Here is a 9,110-nt window from a genome sequence, read left to right on the forward strand (position 1 = left end):
CATACTCTTTATTCTTTGCTTTCTTTCTAGTTCTTGTGAACAAATATCTTCATAGGGACCCCATGCTTTCTTAGTAATTGACTAATGCGATATGATTGGATGAACAGAACCATGCTCTTCCTTGCAAAGTACTTGAGATTTCTTTTCGTTAAAAAAAGTCATCAATAGCTTGTCTCCTCAAAATTAGGAAAATTCCTACCAAAGCCAAAGTTAGATTTTCCTGCTCAAACCTTCATATGCAGTTTCACTTTGCTTTGAGTTCTGTCAAATTCTATGACCCTTCTTAGAGACTTGTCATATTCTCATGATCAAAATCACATACTCTCATGTCAAACCTTCATATGTAGACGTGTATGTGATCTTGATCATGAGAGTATGACAAGTCTCTAAGAAGGGTCATAGAATTTGACAGAACTCAAAGCAAAGTCAAACTGCATATGAAGGTTTGAGCAGGAAAATCTAACTTTGGCTTTGGTAGGAATTTTCCTAATTTTGAGGAGACAAGCTATTGATGACTTTTTTTAACGAAAAGAAATCCCAAGTACTTTGCAAGGAAGAGCATGGTTCCGTTCATCCAATCATATCGCATTAGTCAATTACTTAGAAAGCATGGGGTCCCTATGAAGATATTTGTTCACAAGAACTAGAAAGAAAGCAAGGAATAAAGAGTATGCAAGTTTATTCATGGAAGCGCATGGAGTGCACAATTGGCTTGGCAAGATTCATTGAGTTTAGTTATAGTGATAAACATGCAAAATGCTTAAACTCAAGAATCAGGGAGTTAGAGGGTTGTGTTGCACAAACCATCGTTTGTAGAGGAAGAAGAGGGAACTGTCCCAGTCTTCAGCGTGATGGACCGTCGATGTTGTGCAACATGTTGGGAGAGAGATCTCGAACGAGTTTGCACTTGGTCATTTTGAGAGATCTCCCCCATACTTATTCTTGTACCTGCGTTTATTCAAAAGAAAAACAATGGTAGAAACAAACAAGGACTCTACCCGTTTTGAACACCGGGGAGTCTAAACTTGATTGAATCAAAAAGCGAGTAGTGTTTTATTTTATTATTATATTTTTTTGTTTTCTTATATATTTTTTTGAAGAGGGAGATTCACTTTTTTTTAACAAAGAGGTTTTCTTTGTATTCATTATTCACCAAATTTTTAGCAAAACTCAAACAAGGCTGAGATAAAACTGCACGAACAAAACATAGGGGAATTTGGTAGAGTGCACAAAGTGCACTTATGAAATGTGACTTATGGCTCCTTTGCATGTTGTGCAGATTTTATTATTTGAAGCTCAAAACGGACCTTGCCTTATCTCCAGCATGAACTTGATGACTAACCCAACAAATTTGAAAAGTTTCCTGCAGGCGTTAGTCCACAAAAGATATGCATCCAAAGTTTACAGTAGTATTACTCCAAAGTTCATTAACCAAAATTCAACACCATGCCAAATTTGATTAAAGAAGGCTGTTTAACCTAAGCACCATGCTTAATTTAAAAAGCCTATGGATGTACTGTACAAATACATCCAAACCAGAGCATATGAATGTAAACAAAGGAAGCAAGAATTTTGCATGATCAAGCTCTATGGAGATAAGTACCAGTAAGGGATTGGTGAATCTTATCTTTGCTTATCCGAGTATACTTACCGTCAGCAAATAGGATGGATGTCTGGGAATTGCTGCGGCGATGGCGTGTTGAGTGGAGCAACAAAGGCCTGGAAAGGAAGTGAAGCATTTTCTTGATTGTATGCGCGCGTGAGCTGCTTGAGTGTGTGGAGCCAGGACCGAATGGAGTTTTCTGTGAAGGTTGCCGGCTCTCTCCCACTCTTTCCTTCTTCCTTTCTCTCTTTATTTTTCTCTATCTTTATTTATTTTTTTATTTTCTCCTTTTTTATATCTCTCTCCTTTTTTATTTTTTTTGTCACCGCTCTTTTTATTCAAGCAAGCCAAGACTAACACCTTCTTGAAACACCACCTGCAGCACCACCATCTGTCAACTGGGATGACGACCTAGATGATTTCATGCCATGATCTATAACATATGATGTTCATCGGTTTAAGATGTATTCGCATTTAGTATTGTTAATGTTGTATTTTGCTTGTATGTATGTCTCGTACCAAACTTGCATTCACTAGACATAACATCTGAGGTAGGTTATCATATGATGCCTCGTATGTGCCAAACCGCATCTCGAACACCCTTTGTTTAGCCCGCCATATCTTCAAATAACTGATGGTGTACTGGTAAGTCTGCTCAATGTGTCGAACAATCATTTTGGCTCATAATTTAGGTTGTCCATAATAAACCCATACGTTTGCTTTGCAACAAAGTCGCATGATATATTGCGATGCGAGGGAAGAACTTCTGACAGCAAACAAGTGTGCTCTGTCACAATGAAACATTTCCAGTTTGACTTCCATTTCCCCTTGAATGCATGTACTCGCCATGGACATCCATCATTCACACACTTCACCTCATATTCTTTACTGCCAGACTTTACGACTCTGAATTCTCGTTTCAATGATATTGCCCATAGTCTCACAGCATCTTTTACGGCTTCAATGTTTGGATATGTTGCACCTTGCACTACCTCATTCCCTCTGTACTCCCACTCCTGATTTCGTACATATTCTGCGACATGACTGCCAAAATCATGCTCCTTCCACTCTTTTGGCAATGAGTACTGCTCGTCATCAGATGAGCCCTCATATTCTTCCATCTCTATTGCGGATTGGTCTTCTGCCTCCATCTCGTCCACAATGCTATGTATTCTCTCTCCCTCATCAGCAAGGCCCTGTGGTCCCATGTTTTGGTTCCCTGTCTCTTCTGACTCATCTTGCTCAACATAATTGGTCTCTCTTTGAATACTCGGAGTTCCTTGATCTGCACAATGTTGGATTTCATTTTGTGTCTTCTCCCGGATTTGAACAAGAATGGCGAGAGGCCACCCACGCTCTAGAGCTGCTTGCATGTACTTCTGCCAGTCATCAGTGCTGTGTATCATCATCAATTCCCATAATTCACTTTCTATCTCCCAATTAACAAGAGACTGGACGGTGATCACATGTGTCAACGGATCAACACGGAACCCATGCTGCAGCCACTTACATATGGAACCAAAACTCCTTTCCAGAGGTTTATCTATGGCGCTAGATGTGCACTTAAAGGCAGAAAGATCTACTCCATTTGGCCCATACATAATATTGTAGTCACCATAAAATACTTGAAACTGCATCTTGCTCAACATATCTGTATATCACATAATACTTATCGAGTTATACTCTTTACTTCACTACCTTATTCAATAATCCGTAAAAACTAAGTATGAAATTCAACTACAACGTATAAGTATTCATAACTACGTGATGACACTCAAATTATATACTGCATAGGCCAAATTCTATTCTAAATCATAATTAATTTATAAACACGTCTCTAATAGTACTGCAATTGTAATAATAAATGCGTAGTACTAATTTTCTAAACTAATTTACTACTACGTAACTACAAACTAAAGTATCATTAAACTCCTACTTAAATGGTTCTACTATAGCACTAATTAAATTAAATTACTCACCCCTACTTAAATTACTCCTACTTAAATGCGTAGTACTTAAATAGAAAATTATATAAACTAAATGTACTAACCTGCAGATCACAAGTGCTGAATCCGGCTGGGCTTCGCCGCTTCCCTTCTCCTCACCCCTCTCTTTTTTCTGGATTTTTTGTGGAATTTTCGGGCTCAAATGAGGAGGGAAGGGGGGTTGCATCTTATATAAGGGGGCTTACCCCGGTCGCCCGCGGAGGGGGCGTCAGGCCCCTCTTTTTTTTTCCAGGCCCCCCTGCCGCGCCCGTGGGCTGGGCCCAGTGGTCGCCCGGGGGGGGGGGGCGACAGGCCCCCCTGTCGCCCGTTGGGGGGGGCGACAGGCCCCTCTTTTTTTTCCAGGGACCTCGTTGCAAATTTGATAAAAAAAATTACACTTAGGGCCTGTCGCCCTATGGGGGGCGACCGGGGGATATTTTTGAAATATTTCAAAACGGACATATATTTTTGAAATTTTTATTTTTTAAAAATATAAAAAAGAAAAAAGCACGTGTTGATAGCCCATCAAGAAAAGTGACCTCCTAGGCGGCCTGCGTTCCACGTAAGAAGGTGGGCCAGGAACAGGGCAGGCTCTGTGTTTCCTGATCTGTTCACTGTTTTGTTGCTTGTGACAGTGAGATCACCAAGCCAACAAAGCTGTTCCTCTGCTACCTGCCCTCCAAAGCACTACTTAGCCGAGTGCTTCACTGATCATTGGTTCATCCCGTACATCTGCCGTGCTGCCGTGCAGTGTTTATGATGTTTTCATCATGAATTAGTGATGCAATGACATGAGCATGATACCAGGATAACTTCGGTTCTCATTATTACTCCGCGTGTCCAGGTCCGTGTTTGGTAATCTTCCGGGTTTCAACGTTAAGGTACGTTTGATTGCATCTGAGATATGTTCGAAGCTCATATTTTCTTACCAGTTTAGAGTCCACTGTAATAAAACGATAATCTTTGAAGCATCACACCGAAAACTCTTCTCCATCTGAGCCTCTGAACCGCATAATCAGTCAGAGAAATTTGACGCGTAGGATACAGACTACTGCGTTGGAATAGTCACCGTCGTGCACATCCCGGCACACGTCGCTACTTGGCAGGGTGTAGTCTTTTTTTTTTTAAAAAAAATCGGAACGCTGGAAGCTGGAGCAGTCAAATATTTGGCATTTCTGAGCTTGAAGATGGACTGACAAATCCCGTCGTCCAATTTCCTTTTCATCTCTCCATATAGTTGTGCACATAGCCAAGAAACAGTTCGATTCATGTGCTCCCAGCTGCTCCTCCATCCTTCGATGAGCTTCAAACTGCTTTCAGTCGTATTAGCTTCCTTGCTGCTATCAGCGGCTGCCGCCGCCGCCGCCGCCACCACCAGTGGGTCCGGCAACTCGAGCTGCGCGCCGGCAACATGCGGGAACCTGAGCATCACGTACCCGTTCTCGCTCAGCGGCGTGCAGCCGCTCTACTGCGGTAACCCGGCCTTCGAGCTCACGTGCGCCGCCGACGCCGGCCGCGCCTACCTCACCAGGACGTTCAGGGAGCGCCTGTACCGCGTCCTCAGCATCTACTACGAGAGCAACTCCTTCGTGATGGTCGTCGACGTCGACTCGTCCTTCGTCGGCGACGAGCGGTGCCACATCCCGGGCCTGTAGCGGGGAGCTTGGCGGAGAGGAGCGGACCGGGCGCGGGGAGGCCGACGGAGGAACAACGAGCCGGCGGAGGGAGCAGGCCTGGCGGAAGGAGGTGGCTCGGCGGAGGGGAGCAGGCCCTGCGGAGGGAGGTGGCTCGGCGTAGGGAGGAGGCCCGGCGGAGGGAGGCGCGGCAGAGGGAGGAGGCGCCAGCGGGGGAGGGTGGAGACGCGGCAGAGGAAAACGTGATTTCACAAAAAGACGAACTTCCGCATGAAGTATTAAATGTAGTGTATTTGCAAAACCTTTTCAAAGACGGATGTAACTTTTTGAGATGAATCTAATTACGGTAATTAATTGATGATTTACTACAGTGATGCTACAGTAACCATCATCTAATCACACGGTCAAAGGTCTCGTTAGATTCGTCTCGCGATTTTCAGGGGTTTGTGGAGTTGTTTTTGTAATTAGACTTTATTTGATACTCTAAATTAGTGGTCAAAGATGCAAAAAGTTTTCGTGAAATTTTTTTCGGGCGAAACCAAACACGGCCGCAGTTTGTTGGTCTACGTAATCTGGGTTGCATTTGACTATTTGTTTATTTGCTCGAAAACATGGGCTGTTAAAATTCAGACGCATACATTGGGTAATCTTAGCCAGCATTTCAATTTTGAAATGGTCAGTTCTTTGTTCTTTCTTAGCGCTAATAAACCTTAGCAATAGGCTGCCACCAGCAGGAGCCAGTCCTTTTGCTTTTGGTTAATCTTCAACGGGGACAAGCCAGCCACAGCCATGCTGCGGGCGGCATCAAGTTGTGCATCCAATTTTGTGACGCACAAATCGTTTTCTGAAACCACTTTTAAACTTCAACTTTTTTGTTAGGCCGTTTGGTCCAACCACATGCAGGATATCGAGCCAGCTTGGCTCATTATAGCTCGGCTCGTTATAGCTCGGCTCGTTAATGAGGCTCGGCTCGGCTCGTTAGACAAACGAGCCAGGAAACCAGCTCGGCTCGGCTCGCTAAAGAGCTCGAGCCAGCTCGTTTGGCTCGCGAGCCAAACCTCACAAAACACAGTCCAGGGACATTTTATAAAAGCAACGAGCAACAAAGACAAAGTATTTATAATTTTAACAACCAAGAATATCATCCATCCAACGATTGATCCACAATTCCACAAATTTTTTGTCCAGCCCACCACAACCATGACCATAAGTCCACGATAGTCATACTCATACAGTTTATATAAGTAAAATAAATGATAAACAACTTGAGCGCTACACTGATCAGGTTTGTAGGTAATATATAAACTTCAAAAGCAAGATAGAAGCCATGGGGCGCATGCACAGCCAACAGATCCTTATTTCTTAATGGTTGCTTTCCACCACACTGCTCGGAAGCTCCACAGTCTCAATGTCACCATCATCATCATCTTCTCTCTGTAAAAACAGCAAAATAATTAAGCATTACACATGTGTGCACACATACTTTGGGGGAAAATGGAGTTGATAAATAGATTAAAAAACACATACCAGAATAACAGGAGGACTTTTAGAACCTTGTATCCAACTAGATGCACAAAGTAATGCTTGAACAATTGCTGGTTTCAAAGAACTCCTATAGTCATCCAGAATTCTACCCCCACAACTGAAAGTGGACTCAGATGATACGCTACTAGCTGGGACAGCTAAGAACTTCTTTGCCATACTAGACACAACAGGAAATCTAAGAGCATTCACCTTCCAATATTGAAGTAAGTTAAAATTCTTATCATTTAAGGAATGGTTTGCTTCATCTAGGTAGATAAGTAACTCAGGTTTTGAACTTTCTGAAGCACTTGACTCTAAAAAGGACTGAAATTCACTTGAAACAAGACAAGCCACTGAGTTGGTTGTTTCCTTTGATGATGAGGCTGATTGAGTGGTTGATAAGCTGCTGCTGCCACCTATTTTCCGACACTGCTCCAACTCATGCTTCTTGTACAGCTCTTCTAACTCTTTTTTAATATCAGCAACCTCTTGCTCACACCTTGAGGAGCCATAAAGTCCATTAAAATAGAACTGAATATATCTTATTTTGAACCTAGGGTCAAGGATTGTAGCAATAACCATTACATTGTTCTTCTCTTCCCAATATTTATCAAATTTGTCTAACATTGCAGCACCCATTTTCTTCAAGTATGGGTCATCAGAATTTTTTTGCCTTTAACAATGCAATCTTGACTTTCAAAATGTAAGGGTAGAACACATTAGCAGTAGGGTAAACTAATCCTGAAAATGCAGTGGTTGCTCCAGCCATCTCTCCTAGAATTGGTCTAATCTTCTCATATATGTTCCATTCAGATTCTGTAGGTTTCCATGCATAGTTCTGGTCTACTTGAGCATAATAACCAAATGCAGACCTATACTGAATGCAAGTGTCCAGCATTTTATATGTTGAGTTCCACCTTATTTTAACATCAAGAGACAAACATTTCCCAACTTCAATAGCATAATCATTGCAAACCTCTACAAACTTGTACAAGCGACTTGGAGACCTCTTGAAATATTTCGCAGTATTCCTTAGGTCACTTATGAGACCTTCTATTTGGTTCAGACCATCATTAACAACCAAATTGACTATGTGAGCAGCACAACGAACGTGAAAATATTTGGGATCAAACTGACCATTCTTTCTAGCAAGCAACTTGGCTGACAAATTTGTAGTAGCAGTATCATTATTTGAAGCATTATCAAGGGTGATTGACATAAACTTATCTTCTATTTTCCACTCCACCAAGCACTCAAAAACAGCATGAGCTATCACCAAACCAGTGTGCGGAGGATCTACCTCAAGAAAGTTAAGAATACGTCATTGCAAAACCCAATCACTATCTATGTAGTGTGCCACCAAACACATGTACTGAACATTTTGATTGGATGTCCACAAATCAGTAGTCAAACAGATTGACTCAGCCTCTCTAAGACTCTTCCTTAGCTGCTCTTTCTCAGATTCATAAACTTTCATGCATTCATTTTTAATAGTCTTCATACCAATAGATTCATAGTTGCTATGCATCCACTTCATCAAGATATTAAACCATTTATGCTCAACCATCCTAAACGAATACTCATGGACAATTATCATCTTTGCAATCAATTTTCTAGTGTGCTCATGGTCATATTCAGTAGGATTAACAACAAGAGAGCCATCATCTGCAACATAGTTGAGTGTACCTTGAGAAAGTTGTCGTCTAACCTTAGCAAGCTTGTTCTGAAACTGTGTGCAGCGGGAAAGGTGGCGGTTTAGCTGTGAAGTTGCTCCCCCTTGATGGTATACATAACTCTTATGACAGAATCTGCACTTAGCCTTTGTCACCATAACACCAAACTCCTTCTCAGATGGAACATGTATCTCCTTGAAATACTTCCAACAACCAGCCCTCTTTCCTCTCTTTACCTTGGTCTTAGAAGGCGATAAATGAATACCAGTCCCAGCCTTCAATTTCTTCCTTCCTCTAGTTGGCTTCGATGTATTTGATGCCATGCTTACATCATCTCCATCCTCTTGCTCCTGCTGACTTGCATCACCATCTGCATCATCATCATCGGTCGGCACACTTAAAGATATAGCACTGGCATCATTCATGTCAAAGTTCTCTCTATTGTTCTCATCCTCCACCAAAGGCTCGATGTGCTACACAATCACACAGATTACATACTAGTCAAAAATCAATTTTGCTGCAGAACTTGCATAGTGAATTAACACAAATCAATTTACAGATTACACAGTTGCTAGAAAACACGAATCACATGTGACATCCTAGTGTCCTACACAGTCACATCCTAGTATCCTACACAGTCACACGACCTAATCACATATATTCTAGGCTGCAACCTACAGATCGAGAAGTA

The sequence above is a fragment of the Panicum virgatum genome, chromosome 5N (genome assembly GCF_016808335.1).
Source record: "Panicum virgatum strain AP13 chromosome 5N, P.virgatum_v5, whole genome shotgun sequence".
Lineage (NCBI taxonomy): Eukaryota > Viridiplantae > Streptophyta > Magnoliopsida > Poales > Poaceae > Panicum > Panicum virgatum.